The 14,920-nt window shown below is 39.5% G+C and overlaps 1 protein-coding gene and 1 pseudogene across 1 annotated transcript in view; both read left to right on the forward strand.

Moving 5' to 3' along the window:
- The window catches only part of MAPKAPK2 (MAPK activated protein kinase 2), a 53,548-nt gene that overhangs the window by 23,864 nt on the left and 14,764 nt on the right, over positions 1-14,920 (forward strand). The gene's annotated exons all lie outside the window — the stretch shown is intronic.
- On the forward strand, positions 6,291-9,044 carry LOC131273084 (vitamin K epoxide reductase complex subunit 1-like protein 1; annotated as a pseudogene).

Below are 14,920 nucleotides of genomic sequence, written 5' to 3' on the forward strand. Positions count from 1 at the left end.
CTTCCCGCATACGAGGTCCTATTTCAATCCCTGGCCCCAGTACCTACAAAAAAAAAAAGAAAGAAAAGGAAAAAATAAAGTTATAAAAATTATCAGTTTAAAGCAAGTGGAGTTTCTCAGCTGTGGTACTACAGACCTTTGGCCCAGAAAATTCTTTGTCATAGGGTTGTCCTGTGCCTTGTTGAAAGTTTAGCAACTTTCTTGGCCTTTGCCTACCAGATGCCAGTAGCATACCCCTTCTTCCCAGTTGTGACAACCAAAAATGTCTCTAGACACTGCCACTTGTCTCATGGGGGGCAAATTCACCTCTGGTTTGAGAACCATTCCAAGGTGTAGAACCTAGTCACTGAAAAAAATTTAAACAATGTAGCATTTCCCCAAGGGTAACCATTGTTAACTCTTTGGTGGGTATCCTTGCAAATTGCATTCATTGCTCAGACATTCCTTGTGTCGCACAATTCTAATATACATAAATTTCAGTTGTCATGCATTAGTTGAATAACACTAGTCCCCCAACAATACTGTTCAATTTCACCATGGCATATTAATTATGAATAGTTGCATTAAGTACAAACTTTGCTGCTGGCTTTTCAGTCCACAAATCACCGTGTAAATGGCAGGCACATCATGAGCAGTGACCAACCATGGTGCTGCTTTCCATTCTGCTGATGGTGAGTCATTGCATGCCTGTCGTTCAGTGCACTCAGACAGCAAAGCCCTGTGGTTGTATGGCATCCTTGTCGCCGACTGATAAACCCATATGGCCATTTACAAAAATTCATTATCAAAGGAGAGAATTGGCCAACAAAGATGAACTTTCAGCAAAGAAATAGAAGTGATAACACTGGAAGTGAAATTTGAGCCGAATGTGAATGGAATTTTAGAAGAATTAGCTGACCCTGGGAATGTTGACACTGTCACCATTCTAGAGACTCTTACGTATGCAGCCAGAGGAATGTAGGGAAAACAAACTCATTGAAATAAACGAAGTAAGTCGCTGCAATGAAAAGGATGAAGAGTCCCAGAAGAAGTGACACCATGGGAAAAAACTTCATGTTATGGGGACTCTGGAAGTATTTTACAACATTGTAAGCAAAAAGGATAAAATGTTGGAAACTGATTCAAACTTAGGAGTATGACAATTAACCGTGGTGTAGAAAAGATAACTTGTTCTTTGTTGTCTGTTAACACAAGGAGAAGAAGGCAAGCACTGTTCAAACCACTCTGCCTAGGGTTTTTTTTTTTTTTGAACTGGGGCCAGGGAATAAACCTGGGACCTTGTATGTGGGAAGCCGACGCTCAACCACTGAGCCACATTGGCTTCCCTGAGTTGTTTTTTTTTGTTCGTTTCTTTTTGTTTTATTTTTAGGAGACACCAAGGACCAAACCTGGGACCTCTCATGTACAGATCACATCTGGTTTGAGTGTAGGAAGCAGGTGCTCAACTGCTTGAGCCACATTTACCTCTCGAATAAGTTTTTTACAAAGAAACAAAACACTTTAGTTTTAAGTGTTGCTAATATTTTAAATTATAGCATACTATACTATATGTATACTATAGTATATTGTCCCATACTATACTAAATGAGTATATTAGTTTTCCTGGTTTTATTTTTCTTTACTTTTTTACTAATAATTGACAGTTTTGTTTTGTTTTTACAAAAAAATGTAAAGGTTGTAGAACAATCGTAATTTTTTCCTTTGCATAGTCCTATATCAGGCAAGGACTATATTTATAAAAGTGAGAGAACACACACACACATTTCTTTTTAAAAATTTCACAAAAATGGGATCAGACTGTATGTACCAATCTGCAAGTTGCTTTTGTCATGGAAAAATAACTTTTGGAGAGCTTTGATATAAGTAGATCTACCTCATTATTTTTGGTAATTGCGTATTACTCTGTGGTATGGTTGTATCATAATTTACCAGTTCTTTCTATGCATGGACAGTTTATTACCTGTTTTTTTTTTTTTTTAATTAGAAGTAACGCTTAAGTGAATATCTTTGACAGATACTATTATTAGCCCCACTTGATGAGAACAAGGGAAAATTTGAAAGTGAATTAACTTTCAAGATTAAGTAGCTACTAAGCTTAGAGCTGGAGCTTGAACTTGGGGTAGTTTAATCCCAGAGCCTGGAAAGTGGACGGGGGTAGTTTAATTCCAGAGCCTGGAAAGTGGACGTGGCTCAACTGATAGAGCGTCGGTCTACCATGTGGAGGGTCCAGGGTTCGATCCCCAGGGCCTCCTGACCTGTGTGGTGAGCTGGCCTATGTGCAGTGCTGTCGTGTGCAAGGAGTGCTGTACCACGCAGGGCACCCCTGCATAGAGGAGCCCCACGTGCGAGGTGTGCGCCGCACAAGGAGAGCTGCACACGTGAAAAAAGCTTAGCCCACCCAGAGATGGCACTGCACACAGAGCTGATGAGCAAAATGACACAACAAAAAAGAGACGCAGTTTCCCAGTGCCACCTGATAATGCAAGTGAACGCAGAAGAACACACAGTGAGTGGACAGAGAGAGCAGACAACAGGGGTGAAGGGGAGAGAAATAAATAAAATAAATCTTAAAAAGAAATTTTTTTCCAGAGCCTGTGTTTTAATTGCAATGCTTAAAACTTCTTTTCCTTTTTCTTAGAAGCAGCTTTTAGCAGCAGCAACAAAAATAAAAATAGCTAAAGTTTATTTAGTTGAGCTGAGCCAAATTCTAAGTCCCTTACATTATTTTTATTAACTTGATAGCAACCATTACAAGTATAAGAGATACCATTATTATATACCTTGTATTACAGCCAAGGAAATTGGAGGTATAAGAAGGTTAAGAAACGTGCCCAGGGTCCCAGAGCTAGTTAAAGTGAGGAAACAGAACTCAATGTGGCTCTGACCTGAGAAGGGGCTCTTTTATCCTCTGCTATTGTAGATGGTGTTTTGAATCCTAACATACGACTTTTTAATGTTTCCTTATAAGTCTTGTATATTTGGCTCATATTTTCACACCTGCTATGATCTTTAAAAAAATATATTACCTAACTTACTTAACACACCAGCTACCCCTCCCAGGTTTGTTTGTTTTTCTTTGTCACTTACAAGGTTGATAAGCTTGATATTTACTATAACTTTAATCAACTTATTGGTAAAACACTAGACAAGACCAAGGATAGTTATTCCTTGCTTAGTTGCTGGAGTTGTTCTTTGGGTTTAGTCAACAAGCAAATATTTGAGTACTTCCTAAATGCCATGCTTATTGTTTGGAATCAAAAGATGGAAATGAAATGGTCCTACCCTCCAAGTGGCACATGGTGTACAGCAGGAAGAGAGACAGTCATCTAAATAACACTCGTGTGTGCTGAAGTAGTTTAACGAGTCTTCTGGGAACAGAGGAAAGAGGGGTTAACTCCCTCGAAGTGGTCAGAGAGGCTTCACAGAAGAGATGACACTTGTACTGGTTCTTAAAGGATGCTGAGACATGAAGTCGTGGAAAGACATGAGTTGTTTGAGAGCAAAGTAGTTCAGTCTAGCTTAAACAAAGGTAATGTTTTGGGAGGGAAGGGTAGAGGTGACATGGATGGGAGCTAGGAAAGACCAAGATGGATTTTATTCTGTTAGCTAAAGGAGATGTTTAAGGAAGAAATTTTGTGTTCACATTTGCTTTTCAGGAGTTTACCTAAGATGTATTGAAGCAGATTCAGTCTCCTAGCTGGAAACCAATCAGAAAGCGCTCAAGAGCAAAGAGGGGTCAGAACCAAGCAAGGGGCAGCAAGACTGAAGAAGGGAGGATGGATTTGGGAGATATTTCTGAAGACAACATTGGATTGGTTCTGTGGGTGAGGGGAAGAGAGAGACTGAGGATGGACTACTTCAGATTATATCTGGGAGCCTGACTAGATGGTGATGGCGTTGTCATTTACTGAGATCAGGGAGCAGGTTAGAGGGGGCAATGAGTTCTAGTGAGTCCTGTTGAGCAGCCTGTTCTATACCTCTTAAATCACACTTCACCTTTGGTAGGTTATGTTACTTAAATGCTTTGTCATCTCATCCCGTCTTTCTTTGTCATCCCAAAGGTCTGGCATGACACTTTGTCCCTATGCCTTATAGAAGTCAAGTTCCCTTGTGCCTGACAGTCCTTTGGTCTGTATTTTAGTAATATTGCTAAAAAAGAAATGAGACTAGTTTGCCATGGCTTCTCAGTGAACCCAGGCTGGGTTCTGATGGCCCAACTCATGACCTGTTCTAGAGCTTTGCCAGAGCAGATATTAAGTTAAGCAGTTCATCCTCTATATCCCTTCTGCTTTAAACAAACAAAAACAGCCAAACCAGTTCCTTTGTGTTCGTGAAGCTTTATTAACAATTTGATTTACATATCTGTTTCCTTTACTAGCCTGTGAACCCCTGGGTCCTCAAGGGCTAGATCCATGCTGTGAGCATGGTCTGCACAGGGAATGGTTGCCTGCCCCCAGCTTCTGAATGGTGACCAGCAGTGATTCTGGAACCACCCTGTGGTTCCATATCCTGGAATGTGATTCTTCTAAGGCTGGCAACTTTTAACTCAGTCATTGTTGGGTGATTGTAAGTTGGTTCTTGGCGTAGCTTGCTTTGGAGATTTTCCTTGTGTGTATGTGCAAGTGTTTAGCTTGTTCCAGTTGGAAGAGGATTCTTCTTGATAGAGAAGGTGGAGCATATTGGGAATGAATATTTCCTCTTTCTCTAGCATTTTTGTATATTGGACCCTCTTTCCTCTTTCCTCTTTCCTCCTTGTTCTTATAGCTTTGGATATAGCTTTTAAAAACCCTAACAGACTCCAATCATTCTGTTTTATGAGTCCATGCCACTCTTTTTGGGTCTGTCCTGGGTTGAGGGCAGTTGCTTATGTCTTTGGACATGTTTAATCTCTGAGCCCAGCAGAGCTCCCTGTGCTGTGGCCCTGCTGTCCATGGCTGCCTCCTCCTGGTTCTTCTTCAGAGGATTGTTGTATTTTAGGTGATTAGAATCCACCTGTGAGAGATCTGTGCCATATCTTTCAAAATGCATTTCCATTTGGGACCTCTGCTCATACTGTCTCACTGCTCCTTTGTTTCCATATCTAAACATTGGTTTTCTTGGAGTCTAGGCAAAACAATTGTTTCTGTCCCAATTTTTTTGTCTTCTCTCCTTTGAACTCCAAAATGACAAGGTTGTTTTCCCCCAATGTGGTATTCTTGTTAGTTAGCTTGTGCTAACTAAGGTGGGTTTTTTTGTGGTTTTTTGTTTGTTTGCGTTTTTGTTTGACATAATTTACTAGCTTTTCCTTCCTGTTTAGTCCAGGTTAACAGTTTCTTTCCTTGCATCACACATTGTCAGCTGTGTGAGAGATGAAGTCTTTAGTAAGGTAGGAATTTTTCACTAGTTCTGCTCTTAACAGAAAAAGATATGTCTTTCCAACAGATATCTCCATGTTCATTTGAGGAATCTTGAGCTGTCTTTTTCTCTGGACCATTTTTCTAACCATTTAGGAAAAGGTCATTCATCTCTTCTTCCTGATCATGCTTACTGTCTTATGTTATCATGATAATGATTTATTTTTATTTTTAGTTTTTTAGATTTTTTGGATTTTTTAAAACTTTATTTTGTACATTGAATAATTGAAAATAGAAACAATAAAAGTAAAAAGAAAATACAGTTGAATAAAAACAACATTTCTCAATGAAATGTACTGGACACAAATTTTTTTAAATCACGTAATATGTTACACAATGTATTTGGTTCATGGTAATGCAATCATACAGTATTTGTCCTTTTATGTCTGGCTTGTTTCGCTCAACATACTGTCCTCCAGGTTCATCCATGTTGTACACCTGGGTTGTTTCCAACTTTTAGCCATCGTAAATAATGCCGCTGTGAACATAGGTGTGCAGGTGTCTATTCATGTCACTGCTCTCAGTTCTTCTGGGTATGTACCCAGTAGTGGTATTTCAGGATCATGTGGCAAGTCTATATTCAACTTCTTTAGGAACTGCCAAACAGTCCTCCACAGCGGCTGTACCATACTGCATTCCCACTAACAGCGAATAAGTGTTCCTATCTCTTGACATCCTAGCCAACACTTGTAGTTCTTTGTCTTTTTAATAGTGGCCATTCTGATAGGTATCTGATATCATTTAATAGTGAAATGATATCTCATTGTAGTTTTGATTTGCACTTCCCTAATCATTAGTGAAGTTGAGCATTTTTTCATGTTTTTTTTTTTTTTTTTTTTTTACCATTTCTTCTTTGGACAAATGTCTAAAATGTCTATTCAAGTCTTTTGCCTGTTTTTTTATTGGGTCATTTAGCTTTTCATTGTTGAGTTGTAACACCTCTTTATATGTCCTGAATATTAAATCCTTATTGGACATGTGATTTCCAAATATATTCTCCCAGTGGGCCCCGATGGGTGGTGGCAGCTGAGGTGAAGGAGAAGGGAGGCAGAGGCTGCTGGAGGTGGGAAGATGGCGGCGCCTGTCCAGCTGAGAGTGTCCGTGCCGCGGTGGCCCTGGTGGCCCTGTATGCAGTGTGCACTGCCAGGATCCTGCTCTCCATCTACGCCTAACATGTGGAGCAAGAGAAGGAGCGGTATCCCCAGCACCAGGCCCTCTGTGACCTGGGGCCCTGGGTGAGGTGCTCCGCAGCCCTTGCCTCCAGCTCACCAGGCCAGCCCCTCTTGTCAGCTTGCTGTCTTGCTCATCTTGCACCGAGAACCGATCCTAGGACCTTCCATGTGGTAAGCAGCTCAGTCACTTGAGCCACATCAGCTTCCCCATCATTCCCTTTTTTTTTTTTTTAAATTTCTCTCCTCTTCCCCCCATTGTCTGCTCTCTGTGTCCATTCACTGTGTGTTCTTCTGCTTCTGCTTGCATTATCTGGCAGCATTGGGAAACTGCCTCTTTTTTTGTGTATCATCTTGCTGCATCAGCTCTCCATGTGTGCGGCGCCACTCTGCTGCGCTTTTTTCATGAGGGGCGGCTCTCTTTATGGGGCGCATTCCTTGTCGGTGGGGGGCACCCCTACATGGGGGTGCCCTTGCATGGCATGGCACTCCTTGTGGGTGGCAGCACTGCATGAGGGGGGTCAGGAGGCCCTGGGGATCGAACCCTGGACCCTCCATATGTAGGCAGATCCTCCAAAAACCAGTTGACTGTATAGGTGAGGGTTTATTGCTGTATTCTCAATTCTAGTCAGTTGAACCATGTCCGCTTCCCCCATCATTCCTTTTTAAAGGCTGAATAATACTTCATGGCATGACAGCAAGCACAGTCATGCGCTTTAATCCTCAGGACCTCCTCCATCGTGTCTGTGGTAGGGTCTCTGTACCTGGCCTACATTCTGTACTTTGTGCTGAAGGAGTTTTGCATCATATGTGTCATTGCATACATGCTTAACTTCATTCTTCTTATCATCAACTACAAATGACTAGTTTACTTGAATGAGGCCTGGAAACGGCAGCTGCTGCCCAAGCAGGACTGACAACCTGATGAACTTTTAACTGACAGTCTGAAATCCCTCTTTCCATTATGGTTATTTTGCAGCAGTTTTTTTTTTTTTAATTCTTCATAACAGACACTTCCCCTAAGAACCTTAAACTGATTTTTTATTCATTTTTTAAAAAGATTTATTTTTTATTTCTGTCTCCTTACCCGCCAATCCCCCCATTGTCTGCTCTCTCTGTCCATTTGCTGCATGTTCTTCTTTGTCCGCTTCTGTTGTTGTCAGCGGCATGGGAATCTGTGTTTCTTTTTATTGCGTCATCTTGCTGTATCAGCTCTCTGCGTGTGCGGCGCCATTCCTGGGCAGGCTGCACTTTTTTCACGCTGGGCAGCTCTCCTTACAGGGTGCACTCCTTGCGCGTGGGGCTCCTCTACGCAGGGATACCCCTGCGTGTCAGGGCACTCCTTGTGCACATCAGCACTGCGCGTGGGCCAGCTCCACACGGGTCAAGGAGGCCCGGGGTTTGAACCGCAGACCTCCCATGTGGTAGGCGGATGCCCTATCCACTGGGCCAAGTCCACCTCCCTGATCTTTAAAATTCCTATCAATTAGAAAGGGCCCTAGCTCTTTTCTGTGTCAATCTTCAGTTTAAATATGGATACAATGGAGCCATTCAAAGACAGGCTTTAACTTTACTTTGAAGATGTTTCTGAACTAATAAAATGTAGCCCTATCCTGGGTGGTACTGTGGGGACAGTTACTAGACATTGTGTATCTTCCCATGACCCACTGGGTGGACTGGGTGAGAGTATAACTTAAATGTGGACCATTGACCATGTGGTGCAGCAGTGCTCAGAGATGTGTTCACTGAGTGCAGTGAGTGTCCCATGATGTTGGAGGAGGTTGTTGTTGTGGGAGAAGTGGGGTGAGGGGGGTATATGGGAACCTCATATTTTTTTAATGTAACATTAAAAAATAAATAAAGACCAAAAAAAATGATTTCCTTCAGAAAAAATAAAAATAAAATAAAATGTAGCCCTAACCCCTTTCCCCAATTATAGAGTGAGCAACCATTGCTAGTAATTCTCTAATTTGTATAAATTCAATTTCAGGTATAACAAATGTGATCATGACATGAAAATATTTTAGAATAGATACTGTATTAAATATTGCCATGTTTACAATATGTAATGTTTTTAGCCGATGGATTTAAACATGTAGATTCAACTAGAATCCATTTATGTAATATTTGTATATAAAGGTTAGAAATATTGGATCCAAAACAAAAAGCAAAAAAACCCAACTATTTTCTCCCATTGAGTCAGCTGCCTTTTTTACCCTTTTGATAAAGTCCTGTGAGGTGCAAAAGTGTTTAATTTTGAGGAGGTCCCACTTATCTATTTTTTCTTCTGTTGTGTGTGCTTTGGGTACAAGGTACAAGAAAGCACCACCTACTACCAGGTCTTGAAGATGTTTCCCTACATTTTCTTCTAGTAATTTTATGGTCCTGGCTTTTTAATTTAGGTCTTTGATTCATTTTGAGTTTGATGCTTATATAGAGAGATAGCGGTCCTCTTTCATTCTTTTGTTTGTAGATTCCAGTTCTCCCAGCACCATTTGCTGAAGAGACTGTTATGTCCTGTTAAAACATGGACTTGGTAGGTTTGCCAAAAACCAGTTGACTGTATAGGTGAGGGTTTTATTGCTGGATTTTCAATTCTATTCCCCTGGTCAATGTGTCTATCTTTATGCCAGTCCCATGCTGTTTTGACCACTGTATGTTGTAATATGTTTCAAGGTCAGGCAGTGAAATTCCTCCCATGTTGCTCTTCTTTTTTAGAATGTTTTTGGCTATTCAGGTATACTTTCCCTTCCAATGAATTTGGTAGTTGTCTTTCTGAATTCTGTAAAGTGGGCTGTTGGAATTTTGATTGGTATTGCATTCAATCTATAAATCAATTTGGGGAGGATTGACATCTTCATAATATTTAGTCTCGTAGTCCTTGACCTTGGAATGTCTTTCCATTTGCTTAGGTCTTCATTGATTTCTTTTAGCATTGTTTTGTAGTTTTCTGCATGTAGGTCCTGTACTTCTTTGGTTAAATTAATTTGTAGGTATTTGAGTCTTTTTGTTGCTATTATAAGTAGAATTTCTCCCCGATTTCCTCCTCAGATTGTTCAGTACTAGTGTACAAAAACATTACTGATATTTGCATGTTGATCTTGTATCCTACCACTTTGCCAGGTAGCTTTGTGGTAGATACTTCAGAATTTTCTAAGTACGGGATCATGTCATCTGCAAATAGTGAGAGTTTTACTTTCTCTTTTCCTATTTGGATGCCTTTCTTTTTTTTTTTTTCTTGTCTAATTGCCCTAGCCAGAATTTCTAGTACAGTATCGAATAACAGTGGTGATAGTGGGCATCCTTGTCTTGTTCCAGATCTTAAAGGGAAAGCTTTCAACCTTTCCTCATTGAGTACAGTGTTGGCTGTAGGTTTTTCATATGTCTTTTATCATATTGATGAATTTGCGTTCTACTCCTGTCTTTTGAAGTGTTTTTATTAAAAAAGGATTCTGGATTTTGTTGAATTCCTTTCCCGTGTCAATTGAGATGATTATGTGGTTTTCTTTCTTCAGTTTGTTAATGTGGTATATTATGTTGATTGATTTTCTTTTGTTGAGCCAACATTGCATACCAGGAATAAATCCCACTTGGTTGTGATGTAAAAGTCTCTTGATACGCTGTTGGATTAGACTTGCAAGAATTTTGTTGAGAATTTTTGCATCTATGTTCACTAGAGAGACTGGTCTGTAATTATCTTTTTTTGTATGTATCTTTATCTGGCTTTAGTATTAGGGTGATGTTGGTTTCATAAAATGTGTTGGGTAATTTTCCCTCCTCTTCAATTTTTTGGAAGAGTTTAAACAGGATTGGTGTTCATTTTTTTTCAAAATGCTTGCTGAAATTTACCTATGAAGCCAACCATTATAATGATTTAACTTCTAGTTCATTTTCCTTCTTTCCTCATGTAGGTGTTCTCTGGTCTTTGGCATGTGGAATTAGGAATAAGATCTATTCCTGGGAATGGTACCTGTGTGTGTATACTATCCTCTTGATTTGTGGGATGGTTCTCTTCTTCTTTTTCTCTCCTCCCTTCTGCTATCCAACTTCCCCATTAGATCAGTTTAAGGTATACATGCCATGAATCTCATTCCACTAAATTGAAGTAATGAACATGTGAATGCTTTTATCACTTTCAGTTATGTCAAATTTGCTTTGTGTGACTGGAACAGCAAGTAGAGGCTCCTTCAGCTAGAAGCAGGGCTCCTCCATCTGTTTTGTCATGATAATGTGTCTATGTTTATGGATTTTTTGAAAGTCATACTCAGATACTGAACATGGTATTTTTCTTCCTGCCTCTCAACTTGGAGAGTTTAGTGTGTTTCCTTCCTACTACTACCTTGTCTCTTTGGGAAAGATGTCCTTTATCCTGTAGCAAACCATGGCCTGTAAAAGTTGTTCTGATGCAGTCTGTGCATTCGATCAGCTAACATGTATTGTGCTCTTCTGTACTCTTACTGTGTTGGGCCTGATGGATGCAGCGGTGAATGGGGTAGAGCCAAGGAGATGTTTAGGTGGAAGGAGACAGGTCAACCATAAACTAATAGTAGCAACACAGGGTTTATTTGTAAAAGCCTCCTGTGTAGTGGGGGGAAAAGTCTGGAATTTAGAGTCTGAACTGGATATGAATCTTGCTTTATTATTTACTAGCTACTATGCCTGTACAATGGAGTTTGCAATTGACTCTACTTCATAGATTTTTGGAGGCTTATAGGGACATTTTGTATATAGAAAATGCACTTGGCATGGGATTGGTGCTCTATAAATTAAAATTCCTTTTTCTCTTTCAAAGTCAGAGTCATCTACTGGAAGAAACAAATATTTGTGTCTCACAGTCTTTTAGTTTCCTACGCAAGGCTTCCGAGTGGTTGCTGTCCCTGCTCTGGTGCAGTGTTCATTTCCATATAAGTCAGAAGTGGTTAACAGCAGTGGTTTGGGGCCTCATCCCACTCTTTATCACATTTTGGTTACATCCTGCAGAAAGCTACCCGACCTTTACATCAACTGTGTTATCCTCATCCTTAGAGGGAGCTGCAGCAGCCCTTTCTTCCTCCCTCCCTAGCAGGAAGCCCAGTTTGTGTTTGGGGCATATACACAATTGGATTGCTACCTCAGGCCAGGAGTCACATAGGAGACCTGAGGCATACTGCAGTTCAGAATCCGACCTCATTTTAAAAAAGTAATACATGCAGATGGTAAAGATTCAGACAGTACAGAAAGGTATAAATTGAAAAGTGTAAAGAAAAAAAGAAAAGAAAAATGCAAGTTTCCCTCTAGTACCTACTCTGTCCTGGTCAGTAGTGTTAATGTTTTTATATAAATTAATCCAGGAAATTTTTAAGGATCCATAAGTCTGTACATCCTCTCTGACTTAAAAAACAGACAAATACTACAAATGGCATTGTACTATACATTCTGTTCAATACCTTTTTTTTTCAGTTTTAGAAATTTTAAAAACACAGTAAAGGTAAGCAGATGTGACTCGAGTGATTTGGCTCCTTTCTACTACATGGGTTCGGTTCCCTGGTTCGGTTCCTAGTGCCTCCTAAAGAAGACAGCAAGCTGGCACGATGGGCAGGCACAGCAAGCTGAGGCAAGAAGATGATGCAACAAGAGACACGGGAAGAAAAACGTAATGAGAGACACAGCAAAGCAGGGAACAGAGATGGCTCAAGCAATTAGGCATTTCTCTCCCATATTGGAGGTCCAGGGTTTGGTTCCCAGTGCCTCCTAAAGAAACAAAGATGAGCAGACACAGCAAGTGCAAACAATGAGGGGGTGGGGAGATATAAACAAATAAAAAAGACAAGTCACCATTGACCTGTCTTTCTTTAAAAAAAAAAACACATAAAGAATATGCCACCTATGTTATCACCATTTATAATTAACCATTAATTAACGTTTTGGTGCGTTTGCTTCTTATCTTTATGAATATACTTTAAAAGTTACATAAATATTGTGACTGCATTTCAATTAAAAAAGAACATTAGAGATAAAGCCACAGTATCATCTTGCTCATTGTCTGTTTTCCCATCTAATAACACCCTCTCTCCATAGTGGCAGATAAGGACCTGCTTCATTCGTTCATAAAGCTGCACAGTGTTCTGTTGTGTGGATTTGCCCTCATTTATTTGACCAGCCCCTTGTTGGTAGAAATTTAGGCTGTGTATTAGTCAGCCAAAGGGGTGCTGATGCAAAATACCAGAAATTGGTTGGTTTTGATAAAGGGTATTTATTTGGGGTAGGAGCTTACAGGTACCAGGCCATAAAGCATAAGTTACTTCTCTCACCAAAGTCTATTTTCACGTGTTGGAGCAAGATGGCTGCCGACGTCTGCGAGGGTTCAGGCTTCTTGGGTTCCTCTGGGCTCAGCTCCTCTGTTTTCTCCACAAGGTCAGCTGTAGACTAAGAGGCGAACGGCTCTGTCTCTCTCCCTGGGACTCCAGCTTCAGCATCAAACCCCAACATTAAAAGCCCTCAACTCTGTTCTTTGCCATGCTTTTATCTTTGAGTCCCCACCCACCAAGGGGCAAGGACTCAACACCCTACTGGCACAAGAGGTTTACATGATTACTTAATCAAGGAAACCTATGAATCCAATATAATCTAATATGCCCAGAGGAAAAGATCAGTTTACAAACATAACCCAGTATTTCTTTTTGGAATTCATCAATAATATCAAACTGCCACAGGCTGCTACCAGTTTGTTTATTTGTTTTTTAAACCATTAAAATGCTTTTTGAATGTATAGGTAGGCTTTCTTGGCTGGGTAATTATTGGATCCAACATTTGAAGATTTACAGTTTTGATGGGTATGGCCAAATTCCTCTCAAAATATACTAGTTTATGTCCTGACCAAGTGTTTGCATGATAGAGTGCCTTTCTTCCTAAATCGGCATAAATCCATGATAACAAATTTTTTTTTGTTATTCTGGTGAAAGTGTTATTGTGTTTTGTTTTTTTTTTTGTTTCATTTTTTTCCTTTTAATTTTTTTCTATATATTTTTTTGTTTATATATATTTTAAATTTATTGAAATATATCACTCATACATAAACATAAATAAACAATAATATAATAGTTGTGAACTTACAAACCAAACATATATGACATCAAACAAACATATATAACATCTCACCCTACCACCAATAACTTGCATTGTTTTTAAACTTTTCTAATGATTAAAGAGCAGTGTCAAAATATTTCTACTAAACAAAGTAGTTTTTCCCTAACCAATCTGATTATTATCTTTATATCATTTATATATGAATGTACATAAACAATTAACTGTATAGTAAAAGTTGTGAACTTACAAAGCAAATATGCATGACATCATACAGGGGTTCCATACATCAACCCTCCACCAACACCTTGCATTGTCATGAGATGTTTGTTACAATGAAAGAACACTGTCGAAATCTTACTACTAATCATAGTCCTTATCTTGCATTTGGTGTGTTTTTCCCCCAACCCACCCTATTATTATTTTTTAAATATATTTTTTATGACAGAAGTTGTAAACTTACAAAACAATCATACACATGTGCAGAATTCCCAAATAACACTCCTCCATCAACATACCACAATGTGGTGTGTCATTTGCTACAGATAAAATAGTATCATCTGATTGTTACCATGTCCATAGTGTACATTTGGCTCACATTTTCCATACTGCCTCAGGATCAACACAGTACAACTTTTGCATAGATGCAAGAATGTTATTACTACTAACCACAGTCCATAGGTCACTCCAGTTGTATTTTTCCCATGCTTCTTCACATTCCCATCACCCTGCAGTAGTGATATACATTTGTTCTCGCTAACAAAGGGCACTCTTCCATCAATACCATCAACCACAATTCTCACCCACCTCTTGGTTTACTGTGCTAACCAGTTCCTAGATTATTCTCAAGCATTCTATCAATTGGCATTTATATAACTAGACTGCCATTTTCAGTCACATCCCCATTTATAAACTAGCTGTTACTCACTGTGTGTTAGCATCTACTCTATACATTTCCACAATTTTACAGTAAAGCTAATTAAAACTTCTGCATACATTAAACATCAGTAGTCCAACTCAGTCCTTCTCTTATCTCCTTTAAGAATCCACTACCTACCACCAGGTCTTGAAGATATTTTCCAATAATTTCTTCTAGAAGTTTTATGGTTCTTGCTTTTATTTTTATTTTTTTTAAAAATCCATTTTGAGTTAATTTTTGGATAAGGTGTGAGATAGGGGTCCTCTTTCCTTCTTTCAGCTATGGATGTCCAGTTTTTTTTCAGCACCATTTGTTGAATGGATTGTTCTGCCTGAGCTGTGTGAATTTGACAGGCTAGTCAAAAATCACTTGAGGGT

The sequence above is a fragment of the Dasypus novemcinctus genome, chromosome 13 (genome assembly GCF_030445035.2).
Source record: "Dasypus novemcinctus isolate mDasNov1 chromosome 13, mDasNov1.1.hap2, whole genome shotgun sequence".
Lineage (NCBI taxonomy): Eukaryota > Metazoa > Chordata > Mammalia > Cingulata > Dasypodidae > Dasypus > Dasypus novemcinctus.